The 15,271-nt window shown below is 50.8% G+C and overlaps 2 protein-coding genes across 2 annotated transcripts in view; both read right to left on the bottom strand.

The window, feature by feature from the left end:
* The window catches only part of Top3alpha (topoisomerase 3-alpha), a 238,872-nt gene that overhangs the window by 145,331 nt on the left and 78,270 nt on the right, over nucleotides 1–15,271 (bottom strand). The gene's annotated exons all lie outside the window — the stretch shown is intronic.
* LOC137618179 (uncharacterized) overlaps nucleotides 1–15,271 on the bottom strand; it is a 31,241-nt gene that overhangs the window by 3,369 nt on the left and 12,601 nt on the right. The window lies entirely within an intron of this gene.

Below are 15,271 nucleotides of genomic sequence, written 5' to 3' on the forward strand. Positions count from 1 at the left end.
CAGTTACCAAATATAAATCATAACCTTGGAATATGACAAATTCGTATTTTTCCTAACTATACAAACCTTAGCTATTTATTAGGGGTTATATTTTCGGCGGAGCTGAAATGACGAGCCATTAAAATTTAGCGAGGGTTAACTACCCAAACCGCTAGTTAGCGGGTGTGTGTGTGTGTGTGTTAGCTTGCTACCACTCCCGTTCACACACCTGTGATTTAGTCACTTTGCTTGGAGGTAGGACTTCAAGGGGGATAGGGATGGCAGGCAAGTTTGTATAAATAGCTAAGGTTTGTATAGTTAGGAAAAATACAAATTATCTACGAATTTGTCATTTGTTCCGTAACTGGAATACAAACCACGCCATTTAATAGGGGTGACTCATCCATTAGGAAGGGTAGACTTCCCTGCCAATCTGGCTTTTGGCTTTGCCCGGGGACTCCTTATCTGGGTATGTCAGTGCTCAAAAATAAGGAGTCCCTGCCCTCGCTAAACCTTGCTACGCAAGGTCCGCGGCCTACGCAAGCTGTGTGTTGAGACGTGTAGAAGTGTGGCTGTCTAGGTAAAGTTATTCCAAGTCTATGTAGGAAAAACCTGATGTAACCAAGACTTCCCAATACCACCTCGCCAGGGTATGGGGACACAACAGTATTAGCTTAATACTAGGTACACAAGGGAGCATGGTTTACCTGCAGTGGTTTGAGGTCAGCTTATGCAGAGGACCCAGGATGCTGCATTCCCCACGAGAGGGTTGGATGAAGGAAAGAATAAGAGCCAGTCAAATATTTTCATTCACGCAGACTAAAACCGGGTAACAGTGCCCTCAACCTTCTGCTACTTGTCCAATAAGGAGCTTGAGGTATACAACCAGCTGTTGTGCAGCTACCACCGGACCGACAGAGATCGTATCGAGTTTCTGTGGATCACATCTTGCAGGAGAAAGGTTGTGAAAGTCACCTGGTGCATTCACATCCTTTCTTGTAAAACCTGCGTCACAGAGTAATCTGCTAAGAAGGACCAGGGGCATAGTTATAACCCTAACACTGCGATTCGTCATGTCGAGATGATGTTTCGGTGATGTTCCTCTAGTCTCCCCTGGGTACAGTAACGGATGATCTGGATCGTCCATTACCTAGTTGAGACTTGTGTAGGATCCGTCACCTCTGGAGACTGTGTCTGGTGACATACTCAGGGACGAAAATCACAAATTTAAACTTATTTGTATTTTTCCTAACATACTTACCTCAAACTACTTTCTTAGGAGTACCTGGATACCTCCTCTCATCCGACCAGAGTTTTGTGTAGTTTACCCTACTTCCGTTTTCTGTGAAGGCTAACCTCAGGCGGAAGGATACGTGCCCTGAGGCTAGTCCCGGGTCAGGGAGCGTGCTATCTTGGGTCTCGACCCTCAGTAAGTTCTCTGGTTGCGTCGTGATATCATCTCGACGCTCTCCTTATCTCAGTGCGACCCTTTGTGTCCCCGACTCCATTGTGTCCCACGTGGTATCCCTGTGCTATCCCTTTGTGTCCCCGTGTGGTTACCTTATCCTTCCCTTGTGTTTTCACGTGTTATCCTTGTCTTTATTACCCTTTCCCGCTGCGGTCCTGTGTCTTGCGGTGTTACGATAGTGCGTGATGGAGCATCCCCGCCGTTGTCCTGGGCCTAGATCCGGCAAGTCGTGTGGTGCATTTCTTTCTAAGCCGGAGGTAGACCTTCATTCCTTGTGCTCGTCGTGCAGGGATAGTGTGTGTTCTCCTTCGGACACGTGTCTGGAGTGCGTTTCTTGGAATGAGGTCCAGTGGGTACCATTCAGTACCAAGAGAAAGAAGTCTGCCAAGCGGTCGCCCAAGAAGGCTAACACCTCTTCGCCCTTTACGTCTCCAAAAGGACCGTCGAGTAGGGTTTCCCTTCCATCTTCCCCTACCCAGAGTAGGGGACGAGGTAAGTCCATTGCAGGGAAGAAGCCAGAGGTTCTTCCCCAAGTCTTTTATCCATGATAGTGGGGTAGAAGCATCTTTCCAGCCAAGTGGGGGGCCTGAAGGTGAGTTTAGTGGGGGTCTTAGAGACGATGCCCTGGTGTGCACGGGTCACGTCTCTTCGGATGATCCCATGTGGAGTAAAACTGTCCCTGTCTCTTCGCCCGCTTCATGGGCAGGTTTTTCAGGTACCTCAGCAGCTGAAGGCGCCCCAGAGAAGGAAGACTCACCGGCGGCGGATCCCCTTGAATGGATCCCTCCTAGGATGCCCTGCAGGTCCCCGTTGAGGTTGGAGGAAGGGCTCGGATCCTGGTTCCCCAACGTAGAGCTTCCACGCTCTCCCCCAGCACCGCCGTCGTCAGTTCCGGAAGTGTTTCTACAGCCCGCGCTTCATAACCCGTCCGACGGGCCGGGGCCCAGAGAGTGGTCGTCTGAACGGCTTGTTGTCCTACGGAGAGCGCGGGCTGTAGAAACACTTCCGGAACTGACGACGGCGGTGCTGGGGGAGAGTGTGGAAGTTCTACGTTGGGGAACCAGGATCCGAGGCCTTCCTCCAACCTCAACGGGGACCTGCAGGGCGTCCTAGGAGGGACCCAATTCAAGGGGATCCGCCGCCGGTGAGTCTTCCTTCTCTGGGGCGCCTTCAGCTGCTGAGGTACCTGAAAAACCTGCCCATGAAGCGGGCGAAGAGACAGGGACATACTCAGGGACGGACCTGAACATTGTCTTTCGCCCTTCTCAATAATGGGCGATGTCGAAAGAGAGACCATGAAGTTCCTTGACTCGTATGGTTGCTGTTCGAGTGTGTAGGAACATTGTGTTCTTAAATCAGGAGAAAATTTGTTGCCTGGTGAAGTGGAACACAAGGAGGTTCCTTTAAGGATCGGAGATTTGAACCATGTTCTGAGAGGAAGGTCTCAATTCCAACTGGGGAAAGGCAAGTTGTAAGTCCGTATGAGTTAGGAAAAGTCTATCGATGAGAGGGTGTCCCTTTCTTTCAGTTTGAAGGTGAAGGGTCAAGGTTGAGTGATCATCTTTACCTGTCAAAACTGAATAGGGGGTCTTTTCCTCTTGCATATACTCGAGGATTCTGTTATTGCTGGAATCGAGTGGAGACACACTTTCACATGACACCAACCACACAAGACGTGATACTGCCTGGTAGAATGATGCCGAAGAATACTTCAGATATCTAGACAACCTTTTCGCAAAGAGGTATTGGGTAGTCTTCTGGCGTACAATCATAGCAAAGCTATAGCTTGTGGTAGGTGTCGAAGTGGGTTGTCTGTTATGTGAAGAGGGTTCTCTTGGAGGCTCTATCAGTAGCTGTAAAAGGTTTGGAGACTGTTCTGCATAATGCCATAGCGGAGCTAGGAGAGTCCTTGAAAGGTTGACCGAAGTTCTAGCCTTATTGAGTGCCCTTCTTCAGATAAAACAGGGACGAGACGTAAACGTCATTGTTGTACCCACCGTTGTTGCCAAAGAGCCTTGGAGTCTAGGGCTGGTGAGCAACGGTAGCCTGAGATTCAGGAGCATTGTGAACAGACTCCCAAGTTGGAGGACCTCGTAAAGTCGGGAATTTGTTGGCTACATGGCGATCCAAAGTCCATTCGGTATACCTTATCTGAAATGCTGTGCACAGATTGTCGGCGAGCACGTTCTTCCAGTCTGGAATGAAGCGGGGTGATAGTGGTACCGAACAGACTTTGGCCCATCTTAGTGTTATACTATTAGATGGGAAGAGGCTACAAGCCAGTTCCTACTTGCTTGTCGATGTGAGTCTCTATGTGGTGTGTAGTCCATCACATCACTGAGTGGTCTGTTAGGAACCAATGAGGCTGCTGAAGGACCGGAAAGTTGGCCTTTATCTCTTAAGAGATTCAAGTGAAGGTACCTTCGGGCTCTGTCCAGAGGGCCAAGGTCGTGTGGTGCAGCACTATGGTCCCTCCTTTCTTCTTTTTCCGACTCAAGTCTCCTAGAATGGAAGTCGTTCTCGTTTCGAGAAGGTTTTTGCGGAGATTGGTGTTTAGAATCATTCCCAGATACACCAGTCTCCTGGGAGGGAAGTAGGGAAGATTTCCGTAGGTTTACCCTGATCACTGGATCTTGGTAAAAAAAGACTTCAGAAGTTCCAGTGCTAATGCAAGGTTGCCACTGAGTCTGCTAAGGTCAGTCAGTCGTCCCGAGAGAGCGGAGACAGAAGCCGATCCTGTGAGACCAGGATGGGTGTAGTGGAAAGACTGAAGCACAGTGCCTTGAACTGGTGTTTCTTGTTTGTCTAGACTGAATCTTCCAACCTTCCTAGATGGATAGTTTGGACCTAGGAGTAAGTGTCCTTTAGGTCCAGTGTGCAAATGAAGACCTAAGGTCTTAGCCCTTGATCGAGCTCCAACATGGTGTGGACATGGAAGATTGTCGACGCTGGAGTCTTGACTCGTGTCGTACAGGATCAGGAGCGATACCCAGTGTAAGAATTCTTCTCCGAGAGAATTTCTTTAAAAGGAAGGCCACGCTTAGCCTTACCACGCGTCCTGATGGGATTGATGCTATTCCTTAGAATAGAATCAATCTGGCGAATGTTAATCAATGGTTAACCGTTGGGTATCGTGGTTACTGTGCAGTTGGAGAGTGCTCGCAAGTAGTTCCCTGTTGGCAAGCCGTTGATGAGGGTTGTCGAACATTTGCCGATCACTTTAGTGTGATGGCAAACGGCCAGTAGCAAGAAGTATGTTGTATAACTTCTGATCTAGGAACTACAGGAAGCGGTTGACTAGTAAGTTGGAGTCACGAACTGCTGGCAAATAACCGATGACCGATGAATCGTTGGTCTGTGAGCCGATGGTGAGTTCGAGATCAGCAAGCTGATTATGGTCCCCCCTGTTTGGTCAGAGATGAGCAAGCTGAAGATGGGCTGGTCAAAGATCAGCGAGCTGAGTTCAATGATCGAAGAAAGATGAGCAGCCCATCGGTGATCTAGTGATCAGCAAGCTGATGACTGGTTACTGACTAGCAATCGGTGATTGGAAATGCTAGCAATTGGAGATCGTTAGTCATTGGAGGGACTAGAGGTCAAAGATCAGCATTGAGCTAGCAATTGGCGATCTGGTGATCGGTGACCTAGCGATCAGTAAACTGTGAACTAGCCATCAGCAAACAGTGATCTAGAGATCAGTCTGTTGATGCTTTCCAGTTTGCTGACGGTGGTCTGTCAAGGAAAAAAGAAACTTCAGAAGAGACAGGGACCAAGGATTCCCCGTTTCGATTCCCTTGTAGGATGGAATCTTCGGGATCTTGAATCCTTCTGTGGAGCCTTATTCCTCTTTTCCCGGTGGCAATGTTTATGTGTTTGCGGGAAGGAATGGGGCAATGGTGACCTGTCCAAAAAGTTTTATTCCTTTTTACTGACAATTGCGAGTGTGTAGGTGAGTCTCGAGCGATGGCACACAGGGTGATGCTGGTGCTTAATATCTGCCTGGAGAGCAGGCAAGCGCTGGTTCTTAGGCAAGAGCTGGTGCATTGGATCTGCGAACCTTGACTCTTTGGCAAGAGCTGGCGCATGGATCCGGGACCATAACTGCGCAGGAGGGCGCAGGAAAGTGACGAAGAGCGCTGGTGCGCAGTAAGGCACTGTGTAGTTTTGTGCATTCTCCCTAGAATGCACCAAAGTGTGACTGGTTGCGCAAGAGTGGGAGCATTGGCGCGTGCGTGAGAGTACTACGTGGAGACTGTTGGCGCGCGCATGCGGAAGACCATCGGCATCCGCACATAGAAGACCGTCGGCGCGCGCAGAAGGCTGTGTGCAACTCAAGATTATTGGAGCGCGCACGCGCGAAGGCCGTCAGTGCGGGTGCGCGGTAGACTGTTGGCACACGTGCAGGATACCATCGGCGCCCACGCGCAGAGGAAAGTCGGCGCCCACACGCAGAGGAAAGTCGGCGCGCAATACTGTTGGTGGGCGTGCGGGAGACCCTAGGCGCCCGCGCGTGGAAGAAAGTCGGCCCGCGCGCGTGCAAGACTATTGTCGCGTGCACAAGAGCATTGGCGCTTGGAAAATCATCGGCGCGCGGGAGACCAGCAGCGCCCGCGTGCGGAAGATCGTCGGCGCGCGCGCGCGGAACATCGTTGACGTGCGCAAGCAGAAGACTGTTGGCGCGCGCAAGAGCATTGGCGCTCGCGCGCAGAAAATCATCGGCGTACGCGAGTGGAAGAATGTCGGCGAGCGCGTACAAGACTGTTGGCGCACAAGTGCGGAAGACTATCTGCGAGCGTGCGCGTTAGACTATTGGCGTGCGCGGGAGACCATCGGTACCCGCGCGCGGAAGATCGTCTGCACTCACGCGCGTAAGAATGTCGGCGAGCGCGCGCAAAAGTAGCGCTAGTAGGATGACCAGTGGCAGGACGATCAGGAACTGGGATGTGCCCTTTAAAAAAGGGCGGGCATCCACCGAAGGGGATCGCAAGCAGGTCTGCGTTAGAGTCCAGGACCGAAGTCTAAAGGACTTCGTTGCAGCGCAAGGCTGCGCTGGTAGATCGGTAGGTCAGCTGGCAGGACGATCAGGAACTGAGATGTGCTGGAAGGTCTGCTTGATCCTCCGAAGAGGTGTCTCTATGAGAGGCCTCTCCCGGGAACAAGAGAGCTGAATGCTTCGTAGAAGAAACTTGAAGACACCCGTGATGACGCCCACGAGGGCCGGTGGATCAGCAAGCTGACCTATAACAGTAGCAATCCTCCGAAGAGAAGTCTCTAAGAGTGGCCTCTCTTGCGAACGAGAGAGGTGAACACTTCGTAGAAGAGACTAGAAGACGCCCATGATGATGCCCCTTGAGGGCCGGTGGATCAGCAAGCTGACCTTAGCAGTAGCAATCCTCCGAAGAGGAGTCTCTATGAGTGGCCTCTCTCGCGAACGAGAGGGGTGAACACTTCGTAGAAGAGACTTGCCAAGACCGTACTCTGCCCCTGAAGGAAGAGAAACTCAGCAAGGGGGGAGAGAAGTCTGGCCGAAGGGCAGCAACAGCAGTCGGAGACGATGAATTTATTAAGATATGGGAAGTTCTCCCTCTGAAGGGAGAAACAACCTCACACCTGGGGAGGAAACTTCCCTCGGAAGGGAAGTTGTCCAACCCCTGGAGGCAAACCTCCTTTAGCGTTCTAAGATGATCTGAAGTGCTGGCCATGTTGTCACGGGAGTATTTCTAAGAGAAGGGATGACGCCCATGACGACATCCTCCGAGGGACGGCAGTGACAGCAGATTCCCCATGCATGAACAGAACAGCTCTGCTTCATTGGCACTCTTTAGTCGAACGAAGAAAAACTGCATAGTTAACTGGGAAAATAAAATTAAATAATTATTTAACAGGAATTCCCTAGGGAGGAACTCCGAGGGAACAACATAAAATAAGAATTAAGTATAGCGGCCTTCCTTCCCCAAACGACATCCACGGGAGAAAGGGGGGAGTGGAGTAACTGTAATAAAAACAGAATTATAATTATTCAAATCAGCTAAGAATATTCACTAATAGTGAGAACCACTGACCCTCCGAAGGGAAGTATTCCCCACGGAGAAAGCTGAAAAGTTAAAATACAATTAGATTTTCACTAAAAAAAAATTGAGACAAACAAGCGGAAGAACAACCTAACCCGCGCACGGGAAAGGGCTTCCCCAATAGTACGCTGTTGTAGTAAAGGTGAACGACCTCGAGAAGAGAGAGACCGTAGTCAATCTTTGAAAGGCCACATTCCCTTCGCCCAGAATCAAAGTTTCCCGTAGGAAAAGAGGAAAAGGCGAAGACAATAGTTGAATGAAGAGGGTCCAGGCGATGACGATTCCCCTGCGGCGGCCGAGTTAACGGATATATGCCGACAGGAAGACAGATGGACCAGAGAGGGAGAGGTCGTTCCCCACGAAGTGGAACTGTGCTGGCCTTGCTATTACGCAAGTGTAGTTGTCAAATATGTATCACACACACAGCACAAACACTGAAAAGGAAACTTACCTCATTTCTATACACATATATACATCACAAATTTTAAGTAATTTGTATTTTTCCTAACAATACTTACCGAAGAAACACTTTCTAGGAGATTACTGGTAACTCCTCTCCGACGACCAGATTTTTACGTAGTTTCCCCCTACTTCCATGTTCTATACTGTCCTGAATAACGGGAAATAACATGACCTGGGGGCATTGCCCGAGAAGGTAGCGCGTCTTTGAGAAGCCATCACCAGTAAGTTTTATGTAATGAACAATACCACGAGGTCAGTGGGGCACTGCGGGGACGGTTGGGGGGGCCCTAAACCGAAAGTGTTTCTTCGGTAAGTATTGTTAGGAAAAATACAAATTACTTAAAATTTGTGATTTGTTCCGACACAGAGACTTACCTCGAAACACTTTCTAGGAGACTTACACCTTAGGAGGGGGGAGTGCCCTTAAGCCCTGACCCCGATGGACAGTAGGGAAAACTACGTAAAAGACTCATTAAGTGTGATATAACACTTACCCTTCTGCAATATCTTCGTTGTGCTTGATATGGCGAATTTTCGTCTTGTGTAATGAGCGATATTTCTTGATGACGACTGACGGTACGAGAAAGTTAGAAAAGGGGGAAAATAGAACTCGGCTCCTTGTGTCTAGATACTTTATGTTTCGCGATTGAGCCTGGGGCTTGAGCCGTCAAACCGAATGCAGGGCTGAGATGACCGGCCCGATAGAAAACACGTCTAGGGACTTTCTCGTACAGTCCTTGAGATAATGTGCGGTGAAGGTCGACTGGTTGGACCAAGTTTCCTCTCGAAGAACCTGCGCTACTGACATGTTCTTTTCGAACGTTAGAGAGGTGCTAATGCCCCGAACATCGTGAGCTCTGGGTTTCCCCGGTGTAGGAAGACCTTGATTTAAGTAGGCTTGCGTGATCACTTTCCTGAGCCAGAACGAAACCGTATTTTTGGATATGTTTTTCTTTATTTTTCCCCATGAGACGAAGAGATTCTTGATAGACGGGCGGAGGTTTGCCGTTCTCTTAAGGTATTTCCTAATAATCCTGACCGGGCATAATTTTAGGTCCTACGGGTTTCCTTTATTCGGGATTGCCGGAATCGAAAAGCTCTCAAACCTCGGATCCCACACCGAGGGGTTCTGAGTCTTGGCGACGAAGGATGTGACAAACTTAAAGGTTACTTCCTTCCATCCCCTAGTGTGTTCCACCTCTAATGACAGTCCGTGTAGCTCGCCCACCCTCTTAGCCGAGGCTAATGCTAGCAAGAAGACCGCCTTGAGCGTGAGATTCTTGTCATCAATGTCCTTTAAGGGCTCGAATGGTGGTTTCCGTAACATATCTAGGACTCGCGCTAAGTCCCAACTCGGGATTCTAGGGGCGGAAGGGGGGCATGATTGTTCGAACGCTCTGATAAGCATGGAGATATGCCTGGAGGAGCCGAGATCTATGCCCTTGAGAAGAAAGACTTGACCCAGGGCTGCCCGAACTCCCTTGATCGCTGGAACTGACATGTCTAACTTGTCCCTGAGATAAACCATGAAGTCGGCTATCACGGGCACTGACGCTTCCAAGGGCTCTATCTTCTTGTCCCTGCACCACTTCACGAATACCGCCCACTTAGACTGGTAGACGGCTGTGGATGATTTCCTCAGGTATAGCAACATCCTCCTGGCTGTCTTGCCGGAGTACCCTTGCTTCTTCAGGAGCCGCTGGATAATCTCCAGGCGTGAAGACGAAGGGCTTGCGGGTTTCTGTGAAACCGCTGAAAGTGTGGCTGTTTTAATAGGTCTGACCTGTCGGGTAGAGGCCAAGGAGGTAGGACGGTGAGGTTCCTTAGGTCCGCGAACCATTCTCTCTCCGGCCACCAAGGCGCTACCAAAGTCATCCTTAGGTTGGTTGCTGCCCTTACTCTGTTGAGGACCTGCCTTATCAGGGAGAAGGGGGGGGAAGGCGTACAAGTCCAGTCCGTCCCACTTGTGCTGAAAGGCGTCTTCCATTGCCGCCTTCGGATCTGGGACGGGAGAACAAAATACGGGGAGTTGCGCGTTCAACCTTGTTGCAAACAGATCCATTACCGGAGATCCCCACATCTGTATAATGTAGCTTGCCACTTGTGGGTGTACGGACCATTCTGTCGCTACCACTTGCCCCACTCTGCTGAGGCCGTCTGCTAGGACGTTGTTCTTCCCTGGAATGAACCTTTCCGTCAGGATGACGTCCTTCTGTTCCGCCCATTTTAGGATTTGAAGGGCTAGTTCGCACAACTCCTTTGATCTCAGTCCCCCCTCCTTCTTCACGTAAGCCACCACCGTTGCATTGTCTGACATTAGGGCCACCGAATGCCCTCTCATGTCCTCCTCGAAGTGGTTGCAGGCTTCTTGGACCGCTCTCATTTCCAGGATATTTATGTGTAGGGATTTCTCCCCCTCTGACCACGCCCCCTTTGCTGTCTTTTCCCGGAGATGGGCTCCCCACCCGTCCTTCGAAGCGTCCGTGAAGAGAAGGACCTCCGGAGGTTGGGAGGACAGTGGCATCCCCCTTAGGGTGTTCGACCGATCCTGCCACCATTCCAAGGCCTTCCTGGACTCCTGAAGGAGAGGAACCACAATGTCCGGGGAACTTTTCTGGTTCCAATGTTCTTTCAAGTTCCATTGAACCACCCTTAAGTTCTGTCTCCCGTGAGGTACCAGCTTCTCTAGGGACACCAGGTGCCCTACCAACCTTTGCCAATCCTTCGCTCTTCTGGGGCGACCAAGAAGGAAGGGCCGGAGCACTCGATCCAGGTTGTCCAGCCTTTCCGTGCTGGGAATGCCTTGACCTGTAACGAATCCAGGACCATTCCCAGGTACGTCCTCCTGTTGGATGGGGTTAACTGGGATTTCTCCAAGTTGACCACGATGCCCAGGGTCTTGCACAATTGAAGAAGATCTTCGCCCTGTTGTTTCAAGTCTTCCTTTGAGGATGAAAGGAGTAACCAGTCGTCCAGGTATCTGATGAGTCGAATGCCCCGTTCGTGGGCCCATATGGAGACCGTCGTAAAGACCCTCGTGAATACCTGGGGGGCTGTTGAAAGACCGAAGCATAGAGCCTTGAATTGTAACACCTGGGCACCCCACTTGACCCGGAGAAACTTCCTGCTCGACGGATGAATGGGCACTTGGAAGTAGGCGTCCTTGAGGTCTATAGAAATCATAAAGTCGCCCTCTCTCAAGGATGCCATGACCGTTCTTGGAGTGTCCATTTTGAAGGTCACTTTCCTGAGAAACCTGTTGAGGGCTGACAGGTCTATTACAGGCCTCCACCCTCCTGTCGCTTTTTCCACTAGGAACAGGCGGCTGTAGAACCCCGGACCCGGGAATGTCACTGTTTCTAAAGCTCCCTTCTGCAGCAACGTCTTGACTTCTTCGTCCAACACTGCCCTCTTCGCCAGGTCCTTGGGCACCAACCAGTCTGCCTGCGTTGTTGGAACCAGAGGGGGTGTCTCTTCCATGAAGGGGATCCTGTAGCCCTCCTTTAGTACTGTTACTGTCCACGGATCTGCTCCGTGGAGCTTCCATGCTTGCCAAGTGAGTCTGAGGCATCCCCCTACCTGAGGCTTGGGCAGGGGAGGGGGGCCTCCCATCTTATCTCCTACGGGAGGAACGGCCTGTTCTCCCCCTCCTGCTCCTGGAGGAGTAGAAAGAAGACCTATACGTTGGGGGGTTAGAAGATGAACCTCTTCGGGGGGGAACCACAGAGGATGACCACTGTCCTGACGAGGGTTCCCTCCTTCCTTGAGTTGGTGCGGTACGCGCGGCCATGGGTGCTTCTGTCACTGGCCTCCTGAAGATGGGGCGGCGTGCCGTCTGTGGCTTCAGGGTAGGTAGCTCCCTCTTTTAGGCCAACTTCTCCACGACCTCTTCCGCCTTCTTCGTCGGAATAAGCTGCTCCCCCCAGACGGAGCAGGTCTTCAAGGCTTTCGCTTCCCTGTCAGGAATCTTAATGGGAAGGTTCTTGACTAGGGCGTCTCTTCTCCGGAGAATCCAGTTTGCGGAGAGAGCCAAAGACTGAAAGGTCAGGAATTTAAGGGCGCGGCTACCTGACACCAGCAACTCATTCAGAGCCTCCCGTTTTGCAGGTTCCATGGAGTCTGTAGGAATTTGGGTGCCTACTAGGGTGGTGGCCCACCAATCCAGCCAGGAGGCCACATTAACTAAGTCCTTGGACATCTCCTCCATCATTGCCGACTCGGAAGGGGAGAAGAAGGTAGATGCTGCCGATGCCCTCCCGTCGGAGATGCCCTGGCACAGGATGTCTATGGTTTCCTCGGTCTTGCACGCACCGGTCGGCCTATTTTCTAAAGAGTAGTATTTCGTTTGCGACTTCAAACCCTGTAGGAGCTTTGCTGAGCTGTGACCCCTGCAGGAGTCGCTATTACGGGATATGACCTTATCAATGTGAGTCTTTCCAATCCCCACGTTACTGGCCTCGGGAAGAGAGAGAGAGGACTTTTTCTGGGCGGGGACAGCTATGAACTTGTTCAGGCCTGAAGTCCAGAGTTCTTCCTCTTGAGTGGCGGGTTCTATAAGGTTGTTATAACCCCTAATTAAGGCAAGGACTCTCCTGTACGCGGAGTCCTCCGTCACCGACGACTCGCCCTCCCCTCCTTCCGACCGACGGGGCGAATCGTGATCTCGGTCTCTGCCGTGATGGCGGGGTCCACGGTTCCCTTTACCTTCGACGTCCGCCGTCTCTCTCCTCTTCGTGGCCTTTTTCGGTGAAACGGTGTCCTCCGGGAGATAGTTCGACGGAGGTGTCCTTCCCCTTCTGGGGTCTTGATGGGGAGACCTGTCGAGGCTGCCCGGCCTAGACGACGGCCCCCTGCGCTGGGCGGGGTAAACGTCTCCAGGACAGGTCTTAGACCTGCAAGATGTAGCCCTTCGCTCATCTGGTGATTCCCTGGCGCGGCACGTGGAGGTCCTTCTAGGGGGACTGTCTCCTGCCCGCTCATATGTCGAACCAATAGGCTTGGAAAAGTCTTTAAAGTTGTTCCCTGGGACGAACACCCACGTCCCTTTCGGAGAGACTGGTCTCCTGCTTTTGGGTGTAGGGGAACGGGGACTCATCCTGTCCAGAGATCCTGTGGGAGACCGCGAAGGGGAGTTCCTCCGCACAGACCGACCTCGTTTCCACGTCCCTACCGGGGGGGTTGTTCTCCTGCTTTTGGGAGGAGGGGAACTGGGACTCACCCTGTCCCGAGATCTTGTGGGAGACCGCAAAGGGGAGTTCCTCCGCACCGACCGATCTCGTTTCCTCCTCTGTCGTCTCCTCCGTTCACTGCTTGACGAATCCGAAGAGTCACGTCCTGACGAGAAAGACTGACCCCCGTATCGGGACCTAGCACGTGACTGCGTTTTCTTGGGGCTACGCCGTACCCCTGACGGAGAAGGAATGGGGAGACTCTCCTGTAGCGTAGTCTTCGGCGGCAACCATCCCGACGGGCCCGCCAAACCGGGGAAGGCCTCGCCAAGGCCTTCCTCCATGTCCAATGAGGACCTCATCGGAGTCCTCGGTACGTCCCAAGCCAATGGATCTTCTTGCGGGGACTCCTCTCTGCCGACGCCGCCATCCGTCGCTGATGCCCCTGGAACTTCCACCCAGGAACCTGACGAAGAAAAAGGGACACTATTAGACCACATGGGGTCCCCCGACGAGACGTGGCCCCTATGAGAGAGAGCCACGTCCCCCGGACCCCCACTACACTCACTTACGGTCGCCTGAATTGCCTTGGCCAACGAAGGACCGCCCACAAATTCCCTCTCTTGGGAAAGAGGAGCCAACTGCTTGTTCTCCCTGGACTTACCTCGCCCCTTACTTTGGGTAGGGGAAGGCGGCTGTACCCTACCTGACCCTTCTCCTGCTGAAGTCGCAGGGGAAGAAACGCTAGTCTTCCTAGGGGACTTCTTCGATGCCTTCTTCTTTTTGGTACGGAATTTTATCCACTGGACCTCGGGCCAATCGGCACATTCGGAACACTTATCCGACGGCGAACAAGCTTTACCCCTACACGAGGTACACAACGTATGCGGGTCAATGTCGGGCTTAGACAGAAAAGCCCCGCATGATCTACCGGCCCTAGGCCCAGGACAACGGCGAACGTGTTCCATAACGCAACACAAAGGGCCGTAGACACAAGCAAGCCACAAAGGAAAAGCACTAAAACACTAGGAAAGCACAAGGGAGCGAAATCAAAAGACGTAGTGAAAGCACTAAACACACACTAAGAGATCCCGATCACGTGGGAAGCACGTGGAACCAAACACAAAGGGAATCGCACGGAGTATGAGGAGCTTCGTGAAGCACGTGTGTTCACGAACCGACCAGAAAACTTACTGGTGATGGCTTCTCAAAGACGCGCTACCTTCTCGGGCAATGCCCCCAGGTCATGTTATTTCCCGTTATTCAGGACAGTATAGAACATGGAAGTAGGGGGAAACTACGTAAAAATCTGGTCGTCGGAGAGGAGTTACCAGTAATCTCCTAGAAAGTGTTTCGAGATAAGTCTCTGTGTCGGAACAAATAAACATTAAGAATGTTTATATATATATATATATACAAGTATAAGAAAAAGTAAGTAAAAAGACAAAAATTAATGGCAGTCCAAAATAGGCCAGAAGGGAGAGAGGAAACAACCGCTCTCGATCCGAGCCAAAAGTAAAGTGACTAAATCACAGGTGTGTGAACGGGAGTGGTAGCAAGCTACCCCCCCTACCCCCTGCTAACTAGCGGTGTGGGTAGTTAACCCTCGCTAAATTTTAATGGCTCGTCATTTCAGCTCCGCCGAAAGTATAACCCCTAATAAATAGCGTGGTTTGTATTCCAGTTACGGAACAAATCATGTATCATTACATTTAACCAAAGCTTTTTACATTACCATACTTCATAGCCAACTTTAATCATCATTTTAAAGCTAATAAGTGCTGCAGAAATTACTTTGACTATTAAACTCTGAGGATTTTTAATATAGAAAATATGGCAAGTTATAAAATCACAAATATTTCAAGTAATTCATATTTTTCCTTATTATACAGAGTACTTTTAGGAATATGACTTTAGCCAAGATAGAATGACAGTGTTAAGTTTATCGGCGTAATTATACCTACTGGTGGGTGACAAACAAAACCCGCCCATCTATAAGTAAGCTAGATACTTACTTATGACTTTCGTCCTGGAACTTACATGGTATTGTGACATGAGGTGTAAGCTAAAGGACTCACGTTTGCAAAAGTTATAAATAATACAAAATTACTTTAAAAATTGAG

This window comes from Palaemon carinicauda, chromosome 24, assembly GCF_036898095.1.
Source record: "Palaemon carinicauda isolate YSFRI2023 chromosome 24, ASM3689809v2, whole genome shotgun sequence".
NCBI classification, from domain to species: domain Eukaryota; kingdom Metazoa; phylum Arthropoda; class Malacostraca; order Decapoda; family Palaemonidae; genus Palaemon; species Palaemon carinicauda.